Raw genomic sequence first — 17,845 nt, 5'->3', positions numbered from 1 at the left:
TTGAGAACAACAAGTCTCCTATAATGCCCTGATTAAATCTGGTGAACAGAAACAAAAATGATAATGGATTGTTTTATCTCATAAAATAAAGATGTTTTTGGACACGAGAACTGTTCAAATACATACTGGAGAGTTCTGCTTACTTATTTGTGAGGGAAAGGGAACTTGAAAATGAGGAAACTGGCTAGCAGTGGAAGGCTGGGGGAGAACTTCCAAAATCACAGCCTACTAGGAGAAATCAAATGACTTACAGATATTTAGGCAAGTGAAGACACATTTAAGTACTGGGAGAGACATGCTGGTGACATTGTAGAACACCAGTTAGAATGTTACTCTCTTTTCACCAAAGTCAGTACCCATGACCTCGGTATATATTATCACAGATGAAAATCATCCTTGTGAATAGTATTGCTTCACATGCTCCATCCAGGCTATTTTCGAAAGTCTTCTCTGGATGCCCCCAAATGCACGGGCACTGATTAAACACTCCTAACTCACACAATGAGTAAGTAACTCAACACCTACTGATTTCTCTTTCCATTTTCTGATAGCAAGGACCAGATCTCAGATCTCTAACATTTGTTATTAATTCTTGTTAATAAAAAGAGTGGAATGCTCATAGCCTTAGGAATCATTAGAACATGGCGAGAATTAATCATCTTGTCCAGTTATTACAGTATGTTTGTTACAGGATGACCACTGGTTTATGATAATTGGTCAGGGTTTCCACCATTGCCAGCAGTAATAAGAAGTATCCTTGTTAAGTACATTTATTTAAGTAAAAAGAAAGCCTTTAATTCAAGATGAAGTGTAAGTAATTATTATTTAGGTACATCTCAAAGAAGATCATGGATACAACAACATTTTATAAGGTGCTGTAGGATAATGCACTAGACTTCAAGGTTAGTTTTGAATGGCAAGTTTGGCAGTTCAAGCTCACCAGCTGCTCCTCAGAGACCCTATACAGGGGTCACTCTGTGTCGGAACCGACTTGACAGCACTTAGCAATGAAAACAACAATCAAAAAGTCAGATGTCCAAGTTTGGCACTACAGAATAAGCACTGGGCCAGAAGGTCGATTTGAACTTCAAGGATGGCAGTCCCAACTCACCAACTGCTCCTTGGAAGCCCTACCAAAAGTCACCATGAGTCAGAACCAACTTGACAGCACTTACCAACAACATTGAAAAGTTAAGAAAAGTCCAATGGAAAAAATAGTTTCTTATAAGTAAAGAATTTTAATCAGTGGCTATTTGGCCTGGTATTATAGAGTAATCCTCACATTGGATAGCAACCAAGAGACAATAACCTTTCATGTTCCTTCAACTTTCATATTCCATGATTCTTTGTTTTTCTTTCTTTACACTTCAATTACACAGATTTTACTATGCTAACAACAACAAAAGCTACACACACACACAAAAAAAAAAAAACTCTTTTTTTTTTCCAATGGCATAGATAACCATCATTCACAACAAAAACAAACAAAAAACGAAAATATTTGTTTTTATGTGTACTAGATAAAACCTTCAAGTCAGCTGAAGCTCTGCTCCAGGTACACTATGAATCCATTACACACATCTTCACATTTTAGGCCTCAGGTTGAGTGAGTAACCCTATGTACATGCCGTTCCCATTGGCCCAAGCATGCCAACATCACTGTCATTGCAACTGTGCCTGCTGGGAGATTCTGCAAGTTATGTAGCAAAGAGTGTGGATACATAATCCTTTAAGAGAGGCGGGAAGGGTATGGATAGTTATGAACAACAATGCAATTTACCAGAGAACCATTCTATCTGGGGACTTGTGTATCATAATTAAAATTTTCCCAGCAGGGTACAACTTAAGACATCTATTGTTCCAATTAAAACAACACTGAGATATGGCTCTGCCATGTATCAACATAATTAAAAAAGCACAGATAACATAAACAAAAGAGATTTCTAGGAAGTTGAGTTATGGCAAATGTTAACACGTGGCAAAGGGGAAAAGAAATAAGCAATAAAATAGATTGTAGATTTAACTTTTGTTCTTTTGTTTTTCTCACATACGGAGTGCAAAGCTACTAGACAGATCAGAGTAATTGCAGAGATCCACTAAGGAGATCTCACATGACATTGAAAGAAAGACTTTCCACTCTGGGTCTCTCTGTTAGATGTCTTCCAGCTCTGATATACAGTGAATGGAAATAAAAGATCTCAAAAAAAATTTTGTCAAATATTCAAAGGGGGGGTCAGGGAAGATAGGGTGAAAAATGGAGAGGGAGAAGACTCATTCCAAAGAAGGGAGAGAGGAAGAAGAATGTGGAGGGGGAGGAATCATTACTATTATTATTTGTATCAGCTAAAGTTAATATACTCTGTGCATTAATTAGTGATCCCTGTGTGTAGTAGGCTCTGCAATTATTCTACAGAAGATCATTACCCAGATTACATTTTATTGAAACGGGAAGTGAGAAAAGGAAAAACCCATTGATAAAACAGGCATTGTAGGAGAAAGATACCACTTCTGTCAAAGTCTCCACATCATAAGGGACACATTTACTACAGCATGCTCTTTAAAGGCATTTTGGTGAAGAAAAAGGATCAGGGGCTTTAAAGATTTATTTCATTCCCAGCTGTGCCAGCTACTAGCCTCATAATTTTGAGTAAATTCCTCAATCTCTACTGACCCTAATGTGCTACTCTGTGAAATAAGGAAAATAATAAAAACCCAAATCAAACTGTCTCCATTTAGTCACTGCCTATTTATGGTGACCCCATGTGTTCCAAAGTAGAACTATGCTCCATTTGGTTTTCAACGGGCTATGATCTTTTAGAAGTAGATTGCCAGGATTTTCTTCCAAGGGGCTTCTGTTGGCTTCAAACTACCAGGCTGTTGGTTTATAGCTGACTGCTAACTGTCTGCATAACCCAGAGACTAGGGGTGAAAATGATGTTCTTGTGGCATGCCCTTGAACCACTTCTGACTCATATTGATTCGGTACAGGATTTCTGAAAGCAGCTAGTGGGCTTGAATTGCCAATCTTATTCTTAGTGTGGCTAGGAGTCCAGTGCTTAATCCTATAGCATCACACCAAGGTTCAGGGGTGATAGTACTTATCTTCAAGCTAATAAATACTTATTAAATGTGTCTGTCTTAGGATAAGCACAGCTAGAATGGACCTAAGAAGCAAGGAGAGCAAGACTTTGATTCACATATTTTAGAAACGTTGTCAATAGGGACTAGCGCCTGGAAAAAGACATCATATCTGGTAATGTAGAAAGGTCAGCAAAAAAGCTCAAGACCCCAATAAGCTAGAGTAATACACTGGCTGTAACAATGGCTCAAGCACAGTAACAATTGTAAGGATGGAATAGGACTGGGCAGTGTTTTGGTCTGTTGTGCATAGGGTCGCTTAATAAATAATATCAAGTGATATTAATTGGATAAAACAAAATATTTTGTGGAGAAAAAGCTAAGATCAATGGTGGAGGCGGTGTGTTGTAGAATCGGTTCCAATTCATAACAACGCTATATAGGGTTACTAAGGTTATTAATCCACATGGGAGCAGAAAGCCTCATCTTTCTCCCTCGGAGTGACTAGTAGATTTGAACAGCTGGCCTTACAGTTAGCAGCTCAACACGAAACCCATGATATTACCAGGGATCCATAAGATCAGAGGTATCAGGACATTTATATTAGACTAGGTGGTCCAAGAATGTCCTTCTAAATAAAGACCAGAATGAAGGGAAAGACACCCTGGGGGATGAACGCTCCAAGCAGAAGATACAAGCACCAAAACTTCAACAAGGATGGAATAACGTTGCTAGATCAATGAAGAAAATGTGTTAAAGCAATTTATATAGCAAGGATGGTGGCAGAGGACAGAGTATACAAAAACACAAAGGCCCTATGGAGTGTACATTTTTGTGTGAGTGGGATGGTAAGTGAGTAGACAGATTTGAACAATACAAAGATTTTACAAATAGCAAATGGCAAACAACATAATGTAAGAAATAATGTTCCTTCATATTTAGTTTTTTATGGTGAATAAGAACATCCTCTTAGAATATCTGGACATTTTGAACAATGAAGCTTTTGTAATATGGAGATCTGTGCAACTATTAAGAAGGATTTTGTCCCTTTTAATACAGATTTATTAGAAAGGATTCTTGGATTTCTAAGATTAGTTTGATTCTGATACATTACAAGGTCCCTCCTGAAAGCCTATATTATCCTAAAATGATTTGGCTGTCAAAGAATATTGAAGAGGCTGCATTCACAATATCTTGCCCACACTAAACAGCTCTGGCCATTTTCTTGCTCTAATAAGGCTTGACAAAAGGATGCTGAGTTAAAAATGGAGGCAGTCAATGCTTGAATGAGGGCAGTGTGGAAAATCAACCCTTTCTCCTCCAAAATCAAAACAGGGACAGTACCATGACAATCTACTCTTTTTATTATTTTTTAAAAATCTAATTGTATATTTTCTCACTTTTCCCTAAGAAATGTTTTATTATCTGATTTTTTTTTCTTCCTTTTCTTAAACTGCTTTTTCTATCACTGTGGGTTAATGCGCTAGACTGCAAAGCTGTTTGATACCGCAAGGTCGGTGGTTCAAGCTCACCAGCTGCTCCTCGGAAACCCTATACAGGGTCGCTATGGGTCAGAATTGACTTGACAGCACTTAACAACAACAATGTTAACAGGTGTCTACCTTCTAGTCAGTGACTAACTATGTAAAACTGAAGGAAACTGCCACAGAAATTTGCTTGTTAAAATCTAAGTAAATAACTTTAAATGGATGAGTTTCTTGTTAGATGTCAATGAGTCAGTTCAGATTCATAACAATCCTGTGCACGAGAACTAAACACTGCCCAATTCTATGCCATCCCCACACAATTGTTGCAACGTTTGAGCCCAATGATGCTGCTTCTGTGTCAATCATTCTCGCTGAAGGACTTCCTTTTTTTTATCTGACCCTCCAACTCCACTTTACCAAGAATGGTAACTTATCCATCTGAACAACATGTCCGAAGTCTGAGACATGTTCACCATCCTTGCATCTAAGAAGTGTTCTAGCAGTACTATTTCCAACATAGATGTGTTTATTCTTCTGGCAGTTCATGGTACTTTTAATATTCTTTTCCAACACTGTAACTTAAATTCATTGATTATTCTACGATCTGCCTTATTCACTGTCCAAGTTTCATATGGATGTGAGGGAAAAAAAACCACCATGGACTGAGTCAGATGCACCTCAGTCCTCAAACTGCTATCATTTTTCTTCCAATTGGATGGTCAGGTAGATGTCTTCCATATTTCTTGGCATTGATGTATGAGTGTCTTCCTTCAGTGCTGCATCAGTTTGTTGAAAGATTTCTATTTGTATTTCTCAAATTCTGGGATCCTTGTTTTTTGCCAATATCTTATGTATAGCCTGAACTTCTTACTTAAGTACCATTGATTCTTGATCATATTCTCCATCTTGAAATGGTTGAACATCAGCCATATCTTTTTAGTACAATGTCTCTTTGTACTGCTTCCATTTTTTTTTTTTTTTATGCTTTCTGTATCATTCACTATTTTGACCTCCAATATTTCAATCCTAGAATTGTTGTGTTTTGGTTTTGGTTTTTTTCCTTCAGTTTTTACAGCTTGATAAATGCCGAGTGTGTTCTCTTCTAATTTTCTAAATCCAGGTCTTTGCACATTTCATTATCACTTGACTTCTTCTTGAGCCGCCCTTTGAAATTTTTTGTTCAAGTCTTTTACCTCATTTCTTCCATTTGCTTTTAGTTTATCTCAGTCCTGGTTTTGTGCTGTGAGATAAAGCACTGGACCACAAAGTCGGCTGTTCAAACTCACCAGTCACTACTTGGAAACCTTATACAGGGTCACTAAGAGTCAGAGCTGACTTGACAGCACTTAACAATAACAGTAAAGATTAAGTTTCAGGGTCCCTTCTGACATCCATTTTGGTCTTTTCATTCTTTTCTGTCTTTTGAATGACCTTTTGCTTTCTTCCTGCATGATATTCTTGATGTTCTTGTGTTCAATCACTAGTGTTTACTGCATCAAATCTGTTCTTAAGATGGTCCCTAAATTCAGGTGGACTATACTGAAGGTCCTAATTTTGCTCTTGACTTGTTTGAATTTTCTTCAGCTCCAGCCTGAAATTTCATATAAGCGTTGATAGACTGTTCCACATTCAGCCCTTGGCCTTGTTTTGTTGGATGATATTAAACCTATCCATTGTCTTGTCCCACAGAAGTAATCAATTTGAATCCTGTTTATTCCATTTTGAAAGGTCCATGTATGTAGTCACTGCTTATATTGTTGAAATATGATATTTGCAATGATTAAGTCATTGGTCTTTCTAAAATCATGCCAACTCCAACATCATTTCTGTCACCAAGGCCATACTATCCAATTACTGATTCTTCCATCTTGTTTTCAACTTTCACATCCCAATCACCAATAATTATCAATCACCAGTAATTATCTGTGCATCTTGATTGCATTATTCGGTCAACTGCAGACCAAAGATGTTGTTTGTTGTTCTTGTTAAATACTGTCAAGTCGTTTCCAAGTCATGTGACCCTAAATAGGATTTCAGAGGCTGTAACTTTTTAAAGGAGCAGAAAGTCTCATCTTTTTCACATGAAGAAGTTGGTAGAATTCTTCAATTTCTTCATTACTGACATTAGTGGTTGTGTGTAAATTTGAATAATTGTTATATTTACAGTTCTCCTTCAAGGTGCATTGATATTATCTTATCATAGCAGCACTGTTCTTCAAGAGAGAGCTTGAAATGTTCTTTTTGACTATACAGGCTCTGCCATTCTTTTTGAGTTTGTTGTTCCTGGCTTTAATAAACTGTATGATTATTTGTTTCAGCATGGCCAAGACTAGTTCATTTCAGTTCACGAATGCCTAGGATATTAATCTGTATGCATTCAAATTCAGTTTTAATGAGTTCCAACATTCTTAGTTTCATAGTCGGTACATTCAATGTTCTGATTATTAAAGATTTTTTCCAGTTATTTTCTTCTCATTTTGAGTTGTGCCCCATCAGCACATGAAGTTCTCTACAGCTTTGCTCCATCCATGTCATTATGATCAACTCTACTGTCATTAGGCAATTCCTCCACAGTCATACATCGCGTGCCTTCTAACCTAAGGCACTCATCTTCAGACACTGTATCAGTCAGTGTCCTGTTGCTATTTAAAAAATTTTCAATGGCTAACTTTTCTGAGTCCTGGTGTGGCCCTGAAGGATAAGAACTGGACTGATAACCACAAGGTCAATGAGTCAAACCCACTAGCCACTCCGTGGGACCCTATACAGAGTCACTCTGAGTAGGAACCAACTTGCAGCACTTAACAACAATAACAACAACCTTTCAGAAGTGATCCAAATCTCCTTCTCCCTAGTCTGTCTTTGTCTGAAAGCTCTGTTGAAATCTGTCCACGATGAGTTCCCTGGAAAGTATTTAAAATACCAGTGGCAAAACTTCTAGCATCATAGCAACACACAAGTCACCACAGTGCAACAAACTGACAGATGTGAAGAGGGATAACAGGATAGGACATTTTTATTTTGGTGTGCAGAAAGGAATTTATTCATCAGTTAGTTGGTCATCTAGGAAACCACTGAAAAAACAACACATGCTAGATAAGTTTGATATAGACAAAAGATCTTAGAAGGTTAGCATTCAAGGACCATTGGTCCAGAGGTCCAGAGAATAAAGAAGTGATATAGGAAGTGAAGGAACAATTCCATTTCTCATTTTTCCATGCCTCCCTCTGCATATCCGCACCTGGAATGCTGCCCCTACCCTGTAACACTCCTATCATTTTCTGGGTGCCATTCAAATACTGCCACAGCCATGAAGTTTCCTTGATTCCCCACCTGAAAGAACTGAAAAATAACTACTCAAAATTTCCATAGGTTTACCTTCATCCTTTCATTTTCATAGCACTGAGCACTTCCCAGCTTGCATGTTAATTACCCGTTCCCTGTATATCATGCCTACACCATTATTATAAACATAACCTTAGGCTGAGACTAAATCTGATTAATCTTTACGACTCCATTCTCGATATCTAAGAGCTTTGCATAGTGCCTTCCTATAGTAGGTATCCAATAAGTGGAAATTACATGGATGATATCAATGGAAGAAAAAAAGGAGGGTGGGAAAGGGAAGGATAGATGAGAGAGCGAATTGGGGAATTATTCGGGGCATTTCCTATTTGACTCTTTCTTCCTGAACCCTCTGGTAATCATGGCAAGTATCAATAACATAGATTCCACAGGCAGCGCAAGAAAACAAAAACTTTGTCATTATGCCCCCTAGCAACTGCTCCTTGAGTTTTTGTACCAATATTTGATTCATATATTACACTGATATTACACTGATCCTTCGCTTTCTCTCAGTACAATAAGATAACAAGGCATGTAACAAGTAAAGGAAGGCTTTATTTTCTAACAAGCATCTCAGAATATGCTCTCAATAGTTAACTGCAAACCTGACAGTAGTAAAGGTCAAGGAGTGATTTATGACTCAATAACAATCGCAAGAGTAATGTGCTTAGTGGCATGAGTTAAAATAATGTTGTAATGCTCCAAACCTTTAAAGTTCAACAATTTAGGTTAAGGGAAAGCAAGTTGTACTTGATAAGAGGCCAGTGGCTCAGGTATCTGGAAGCACAATCAAAATCATGGTGAACTGAGCTGGAGGCTGAATGGGTTTTGCTGATGAGGGAAGAAAGTGAATTGAATTTTTCCAGAGATTGAAGTGTTAGCTGAGCAGTGAGCCACAGCTGGGCAGAGAAAGTTTAAAAAAAAAATCCGACAGTGAACCTTGTGTCTTGCTTCTGGGAGCTTCCAGAGCTCAAGGGCCATCAGGACAAAAGTAATGTCAGTCTTGGTCCCCATTGACTCTAATGCAAAAGTCATTCCTGAAATTGAACTCAATTCTACTCTGTAGTCTCTGGAAACAGGCTAAAATAAATGTTTTAAATCTTGTTTCTTTTCCTTTATTGACCAAAGTCAACATGGGCATTTAATCTGAAGCAAGAAATTTAACACTTTATGGTCCAATTAAAGTTCTATTTACTACTCAACTAAGAACTTAAATCTATGGGCTTTTGGCATGTGTATGCACATGTGTGTTTACATAGTTACATGTCTGTATGAGTATGAGTTGGTTCAGTGATATGAAGACAATTTTAAATTTGAAATCACACAGGCCTGGTTTTAAGTTTCAAATCTGTCACTTAATAGTTACTGACCTTGGACATAATATGAAACCCTCTGCTAAAAGTATGAGGAGACCATGTCTGACTTCCCCTGGCTTCACAAGGGGGAAAGAAAATAAAACTGAAAATCACCCAGTGTTGATTCTTATGAAGCAAAGGTCAGACATGCTTCCACTCTACAAGCTTCCTTACACTATTCTGACACTAACCATTCCTCCCACAGCACTGTCTGTATCACATCTGGGTTTGAGAATCCATTGCAATGACCACATAGAACCCATAACAATACTCACAATTATGGGGTTAGAGAAGTGAACAGGGTCCAGTTCAGGATCAAAACCAGCTGTTAACACAGGAGGTCTCCAGACAGGAACGCTTCTTGTCTGTCACACTGCAGGTACTTCTCACTCTTGTCTTCAGTCTCTCAGCCATGTGGTCCCTCTGCCCTGCTAGGGCAAGTGACACAAAGCTCTTTTAGCCATGCTGTGAATGCCTCAGGGGCACATTCTGTAAGCCATCTCCTGCCTGTAGGCACTCAGCTTTACTCCATTCAGAGGCCTAGAGGTGGAAGCCATTCTGTCTCTTCATGTCACCACCTCTGCTGTTAGTTCTGTTGTTGTCTCTTCTGTCACCTCTTGATGTCTCATGCTTTTGCTTCTTGATGATCCTGGGACCTTCTGTATCTGCTTCTGAGATGGCTCATTTTAAACATAGCTGGAGGACAAAATAATCAATCCCAGCCATAGAGTCCTATATATTTTCATGGTCCTACACAATCACTTGGTGGGAATTAAGAGGACTTTGGATAGAAAAGTCATATCAAGTAAATTTAAGGCACCACACCCTCCAAGTCTCAGTTCTTTTCATTTCTATAATGGAATAATGATGGTGCCCTCCTCACTGAATTATGGGATTAACGGAATGTAATGATGTTAGGTGCCATCGAGTCAGCACTGACTCATAGTGACCCTATGCACAACAGAACAAAACACTGCCCGGTTTGGGTCAACCTCACAATTGTTGATATGCCTGAGCACATTGTTGCCACCATCATTCTAATCCATCTTTTTTGGGGTCTTCCTATTTTTCTCCAAACCTCCACTTAACCAAACATGATATCCTTCTCCAGGGACTGGTCCCTCCTGACAATATGTCCAAAGTATATGAGACAAAGTCTGGCCATCCAGGCTTCCAAGGAGCACTCTGACTGCACTTCTTCAACAAAATAACAACAGATTTCTTTGTTATTTTGGCAGTCTATAGTAATTTTAATATTATTCTCTATCGCCATAACTCAAATGCATCAATTCTTCTTCAATTTTCCTTATTCACTGTCTAACTTTCACATGCACACGAAGTTACTGAAAATACCATGGGGCTTGGATCAGGTGCACCTTAGTCCTAAAATTAACAGCTTTCCTCTCCAGCACTTCAAAGAGGTCTTGTGCAGCAGATTTTCTTAATGCAATATGTCGTTTGATTTCTAGACTGCTACTTCCATGAGTGTTCATGGTGGATCTGAGCAAAATGAAATCTTTGACAATTTCAGTCTTTTCTCCATTTGTATGGGTGTTGTTTATTGGTCCAGTGGTAAAATGCTTATCACAGTGTGAAATGCTTATCACAATAAATGTTAGCTAGAAGAATTGATGCCTTTGAGTTATGGTGTTGGAGGAGAATATTGAAAGTGCCATGGGCTCCCAAAAGAACCAATAGATCCATTTTGGAAGAAGTGCAGTCAGAGTGCTTCTTGGAGGTCAAGATGGCCAAACTTCATCTCTCATACTTCAGACATATTGTCAGGAGGGACCAGTCGCTGGAGAAGGATATCATGTTTGGTAAGGTGGAGGGTCAGAAAAAAAGAGAAAGGCATCCAACGAGATGGATTGGCCAAGTGGCAGCATCGATGGACTCAAGTGTGGCAACAGTAGTGAGGTTGGCCAAAGATTGGTCGATATTTCATTCTGCTGTGCATAAGGTCACTATGAGTCAATACCAACTCAATGGCACCTAATAACAACAACAACATTATAATTCAATTTCTACATCACATCCACTTTATTTTTTAAATTATTTTCAGTGTTTTAAGGCAATGCAGGATAAGCACTGGGGTACATGGTTGATTTGAACCACAAGGTCAGTGATACAAACACACCAGCTACTCCTTGGAAACCCTATAGAGGGTTGCTGTAAATCGGAACCAACTTGATGGCACTTAACAACAACATCTAATTTAAGGGAAGCACCATGCTTCCAATACCTATTTATCAACATTTCAAGCTCACTAGATAGGAAAGATATCTCTTTGGACTGTGAATATTCAAGGACCCAGTGACAAGTTGTTAAGCACTTGTCTGCTAATCTAAAGGTCACAGTTTGAACCCACCAGCTGCACTGTGGGGGAAAATGTAGCAGTCTGCTTCAGTAAAGATTACAGCCTTGGAAACACTATGTGAAAGATCTACACTGTCTTACAGGGTCACTACGAGTTGGGATTGAATTGATGGCAGTGGGTTGTTTTTATTCTCCTGGTCAAATTGAAGAGATGGTGAGCTTGATAATTTGATCTTAGACTTGCTTTAACTCATATTCCCAGGTCTACTTCCCTTTAACCTCCTGAATTCTTTTTAAAGTCTATAATCTTTTCTCACATACAAAGAAAGAGATCACTGAAAATAGGCCAAAAAAAAAAAAAATTTTTTTTTTTTGAGTGAAGCCCAGTGTGATTCAGGAATGGGGCCATTCCTTCTGGGAGGAATAGCAAGGTGAATAATAATAATAATAATAATAGTTTTTGACTGCAAGGATGATAGATTCTAACAAATGGCAAGGAAATGACTCTAGGAAAAATTTCTCTAGAGGTTTCTGTAGTCTGAGACAAATGTCTTTTTGTTTATTCTGAATATAATGATAAAGATAGATAACAATGAATAAATGATTAGTACATACAAAGCATGCTAAGTATTTTTTATTCATTGTTGTGCTTAATTTTCATAACACTCATGGTGAAGATACTACTATGCCTATCATTGTATAAATGATAAATTAAGAGTTTAAATCCTTTGTCCAAGGTGACCCAGTAATATGTGGTAGTGCAGGATCTGAACTCAGACCTGTCATGATCAAGTTAGAGCCCTGAACTGTTTGTTTGAGTTGTGTCTCCCAGGAATCTGTCTATTCTAACTCCTATTCATAAGTATATAATCTCATCTGGAGCTAGGGCTTTCTTTTTTCTATTAATGAAGCAGTATCAGTGTAGGGTACACTTGAAGTCAATCAATTCTGAGCTATCCAGAGCAGCTTATGCACAGAACCAAGGAAGGAAAAAGAAGCCAATTGATGCCACATGGAGATCCTTAAGGAAGAGAAGGAAGAACTAAAGAGGCAAGGGTCTTCCTGCAAAGCTGACAGGAAGAGCTTTCTCCTAGAACTCATGCACTGAATTTGAACTTCTTGACTTCTAAACTGTGAGAACACCAATTTCTTCTCATTAAAGCTACCCACTTGTGGTATTTCTATTATGGTAGCAGGAGGTAACTAAAGACACTACAGAACCTGAAACTGTCAACCTTATAGCAACCTTGAACCAGAAACGGTCTTATCATATAGCAACCCTATAGAATACAGTAGAACTAGCCCACAAGGTTCCCAAGGCTGAGATCTTTATGAAAGCAGACTGCCACATCTTTCTCCTGTGGAGCAGCTTGTGGGTTCCAATCACTGACATTTTGGTTAGCAGCCAAGCACTTTAACTGCTGCACCACCAAGTTTCCTACTGCTAAACCATACAACTTTCTTAATCAGGACCACAAAACCAATGTGTCCTGAGCATATACTCTGTTTTGACAGGTGACTTTCGGATGCTAGTAATATTCGATGAATAAGACATGGACACTGTTCCCTCCCACTCCATACACAAAGTTGACAGGGATGGGCAACTTAGACATAGGCTACACAAAATGGAGAGAGGGGGCTACAAAGCAAGAAGTGACTGGCTTACAAGCTTTCAAGAGGGAGCATAGTTCCAGAGGATGTGGGGGAAGGTAGAATCTCCAATGAGTGGTTTCCAACCTGTCTGGATAGAGCTGGTGAAAGAAGATGGGCATAAGACTCCTGTGGTTCAATAGTAAGTAACTGCTATCAGAACTGACTGTAAGTATTGCAAATGTAAAGATAGACATTTTTTAACAAAAGGAGGGGAGTGGATGATCTTGCAGCCCAGGAGCAAAGGACCCTGGGACCATCAAAGGAGAAGAGCGGAGTGAGAGATCCTATCCAGATAAGCAGTGACACCAGAGATGAGGCAGAGATGATGACATGGAGAGATTCAACGGCTGGTGACTCTGGGCTCAAGGAGGGAGAAGGGCTGTGTGCTGATGGCCAGCGGACAGGCTTGAGGGGTGTACCCTTTGGTTGTTTAAATGGTTATATATCCCTGAGTGCTTTGGTGTACACCCAAAAACAAAAACAAAAACCAGAGGGTATGGAAAGAAATGCTATTGATGATTCATGAAGAGGATTGTAATCATTGCAATGAAACAAAATATGATAGGATGAATGTAAAGCTGATGTTCTCCCATGTAAATTATCACTCAATTCACAATAAAAACTTAAAAATAGATATATACTATACAATGTTATGCTACTATTTTATATCTATTCCATTAAAACAATAATATTAAACAATCAAAAACATAATAACAAGGCTACAGAAACACTGTAACGTTCAAAAATCACTGGAAGCATTTATCCATGTATTCATTAAATGCATATTTATTATCTATTATATGTTAAATTTGATATAGGTTGTGAAGAATGGAGTCTAACTTTATTCTTTTGCATTTTGATTTCCAGTTGTCCTAGAATCATTTGATAGAGATACACTTCTTCCCCCGATGGTCTTGGTATCACTTGTCAAAAGTCAATTGGCCAGAGGTGTATGTATTTATTTCTAGGCTTTCAATTGTTTCATTCATATTTAAGTTTCATTGTATGTTGTTGTTGTTGTTGTTGTTGCTAGGTGCCATCGAGTTGGTATTGACTCACAGCGACCTTATGCACAGCAGAATGAAACACTGCCCAATCCTGGGCCAACCTTACTACAGTTGCCACACTTGAGTCCATCAATGCTGCCACTTGGCCAATACATCTCGTTGGGGATTTTCCTCTTTTTCTCTGACCCTCCACCTTACCAAAGATGATATCCTTCTCCAGGGACTGGTCCCTCCTGATAATATGTCTGAAGTAGGAGAGATGAAGTTTGGCCATCTTGGCCTCTTAAGGAGCACTCTGGCTGCATTTCTTCCAACACAGATCTGTTGGTTCTTTTGGCAGCCCATGGCACTTTCAATATTCTCCTCCAACACCATAACTCAAAAGCATCAATTCTTCTATGGTCTTCCTTATTCACTGTCCAGCTTTCGCATGCATATGAGGTTATTGAAAATACCATGGCTTGGATCAGGCGCACCTTAGTCCTCAAGCTGACATCTTTGCTCTTCAACACTTTAAAAAGGTTTCATGCAGCAGATTTGCCTAATGCAATACACATCACCTGGTTTCTTGACTGCTGCTTCCATGAGTGTTGATAGTTGATCCAAGAAGAATGAAGTCCTTGATAACTTCTATCTTTCATTGTGTAGGTATGTAAAATGTATATGATCATATTACACTGTTGATAATGTAACTTTGTAATAAAATTTAAAATTGGAAAAACAAAACAAAAAGCCATGGTCATTGTCCTTGAGGAGTACACCGTCTAGTCCATCTCATGGATACCTTACAGGACACAGCAGGACAGCTTCATACGGTTTCTGAGGCTGTAAATCCTTATGGAAGAACAGTTTACCTTTCTCCCAATAGAGTGGCTGGTGAGTTCAAACCCCCAACCTATCAGTTAGCAGCTTAACTCACTGTGCCAATTACAGGGGAGAAGCATTTAAATGAACATCAATGTAGTATTCTAGGTTGTAATAGTAAGGATGCACAGACTGCCAGGAGAATATGCAAGAGAAGCACCTACACTAGCCTGGAGATAGTAGGGGAATGTTCCAGATGAGATGATGTTAAAACTAAGTCTGCAAAGAACAAAGTAATGTGAAGTACATTATTGGGGGACCAATATGTATGGCTGAAATGTCAAGTTAAGGCAAACGAAGGTAGGGAATGAGACTGAAGAAGTGGCAGGACAACATCACAGAGGACATAAGATTCACACTAAGAACACCTGACCTTACCCTTGGAGCCTACACAAAAGGAGTCAATGAGGCTTTTAACCAGGAGAGTGACCCAAGTGTCAGAGGTAATGTTTTTGAGACAATTTGGAATGTCACTAAGTGAGAATACTTTGTAGCCACTTTGTGAACTCGGTGTTGCGTCCTCAAGTATCTTTACTGCACTTCTCAATCTGTAAAGCGGGAATGAAAACTACATTTATTTCACAAGGCTGTGGTGAGAATTAAATGAGTTCATGTAGAAAACCACATACACAAATAATAGAGGAAACACACAGTTAGTGTCAGCTACCACTTATTTTGGAGTCCTGGTGTGGCGCTGTGGGTTAATGCACCAGACTACACAAAGCCATTTAAACTGCAAGGTCGGTGGTTCAAATTCACCAGCTGCCCCATGGAAACCCTATACAGGGTCGCTATGGGTCGGAATCGACATGACGGCACTTAACAACAACAACAACAATAACAACATCAACCATTGACTTTTGGAGCCCTGGTGTGGTGCTGTGGGCTTACGTGTCAGACTGCAAAGTCGTCTGAACTTCAAGGTCGGTGGTTCAAGCTCACCAGCTGCTCCTTGGAAATCCTATACAGGGTTGCTATGGGTCAGAATCAACTCGATGGCAACAAACAACAACAAACAACAACCATCTATTTTTATAGATACAAGCTGGAAAACACTAATCAAGCTCTACTCTTTATTATCCCATCTGATGAAGAACCTTAAGAAAGGGATGACAAGTGTCATCAGTGGTAACGTTTGTATTCAGACTCACTGTGTGCTCATCTATTTAAACAGTGGGGAGAAACCTAGCAATCTAGAAATACACAAAGTAATATCTAACCTTGTTCTAAGAAGTCTAGTGATATTTATAGTTTGACAATACAAATGACTTCAAGGAGCCAAAACCCAATGCCCTCCACTCACGGAACACACTTCTATTCATTGTGAGAGTTACAGCAGTGCATTGTCATCATGGTTTACTTGCTTGTACTTTTCTCTTGAGCAATTTGAAGTCAGGTTCCTTAATGTCACATTCTTAATCCTAGCAAAATGTGTGGCACACAGACAGTCTTCAATTTCTCTGAGTTGAATGACTTTAATTAAATGCAAAAGAAGGACAAAAGAAACTGTGTGGGCCAAGTTCTTGTGCCCCAAATGTAAAAGAAATATGGCAATGGAGAATGCAGAAAGAACAGGGTTAGTAGAAAGACTGATTTCCTCTGAAATATTGGAATTCTAGAACTGGAGAAAATCCAAGTCATTCTCCATAGTGGCTGCAGTGATTTCTGTTGAGGTAAAAGCCACTGAATCCTTTTGCAAGATCTGGTTATTTTTACTTCCAGATCTCATGTAAAATATATTAGAAAATGCATGGGATTTGGTCTTATGGTCAGTCTACTTAAATATTGCATTTGTTCAAGAAAACACATGTTTTAATGGCAAATCTGTACTCTGAAACTTCCTTGGGTAGTTTTAGCTATAAATTTATATGAGCTCCCATTTTTATTGGGATAGAGATCCCTTACCCTGTGGGCAGGTACTAGACATGTCTGCTCCTGTTGCTGCTAGATGAATGAATTTGAGCTTAACCACCCAGATTTCCCAACAGAAAATGTCTTAAGTATCTGAAGACAGATGGCTATTTCGGATCTGGCTTGCTTGCTCACCAGCTTGCTAGGCTATGTTATTCAGGACAACTTTCACTCACTTGTCAATTTAGCCTGCCTCCTGCACACTGCAAACATGTTTTCTGACAACAAATAGTCACCTATATTCAGAGAACCTCTCTACAGGTGGGTCCCCATCCTATTTCTATTGGCATCCTGACTCCTTAGGCTTCATCACACACACACTGCAGGTGTACGTCCTGGGCTCTAGAGAAAGATCTCAAATGTAACAAACCATGGTCCTGTTAGATTCCATATGGGACAATGATGGTTCAGTGGTAGATTTTTAGATGGATCACTGTAGTTCTATCCTATTGGGCATGGGGTCACCATGAATCAGGAGTTGAATGAATTATGCTAATATCAGAAACATAGATTCCAACCAACTCACTTCACCTTTTATCACTTTATATTCTAACAGCAGCTCACCACTGAACTGCCAAATAATAAGTTACCAATGAAGAGGCAAAATGGAAATGATGAAGCATTGTTAGATCTTTAAAAAGGAAAATAAATAAATAAATAAAGTCATACAGATAATTCACATTATAATTAAAATGCACACAACTTGAAGTCTTACTATTGAAAACTATTGGTCCCAGATAACATTTAAAAATAAGTTATACTTTTTAGGATCAGGAGTCCTGGTGTGGGGCTCTAGGATAAGCACTTGACCATTGGTTGGTTTGAACCA

General features: G+C 38.8%; 1 protein-coding gene and 1 pseudogene across 2 annotated transcripts in view; one reads left to right on the top strand and one right to left on the bottom strand.

Moving 5' to 3' along the window:
• The window catches only part of NELL1 (NEL-like 1 (chicken)), a 1,454,777-nt gene that overhangs the window by 142,493 nt on the left and 1,294,439 nt on the right, over positions 1–17,845 (bottom strand). The gene's annotated exons all lie outside the window — the stretch shown is intronic.
• LOC102811523 overlaps positions 15,413–17,845 on the top strand; it is a 4,575-nt pseudogene continuing 2,142 nt past the window's right edge.

The sequence above is a fragment of the Chrysochloris asiatica genome, unplaced genomic scaffold (assembly GCF_000296735.1).
Source record: "Chrysochloris asiatica unplaced genomic scaffold, ChrAsi1.0 scaffold00083, whole genome shotgun sequence".
NCBI classification, from domain to species: Eukaryota; Metazoa; Chordata; class Mammalia; order Afrosoricida; family Chrysochloridae; genus Chrysochloris; species Chrysochloris asiatica.
The sequence above is the reverse complement of the archived record's forward strand: the minus strand, read 5'-3'. Positions and strand labels throughout refer to the sequence as shown.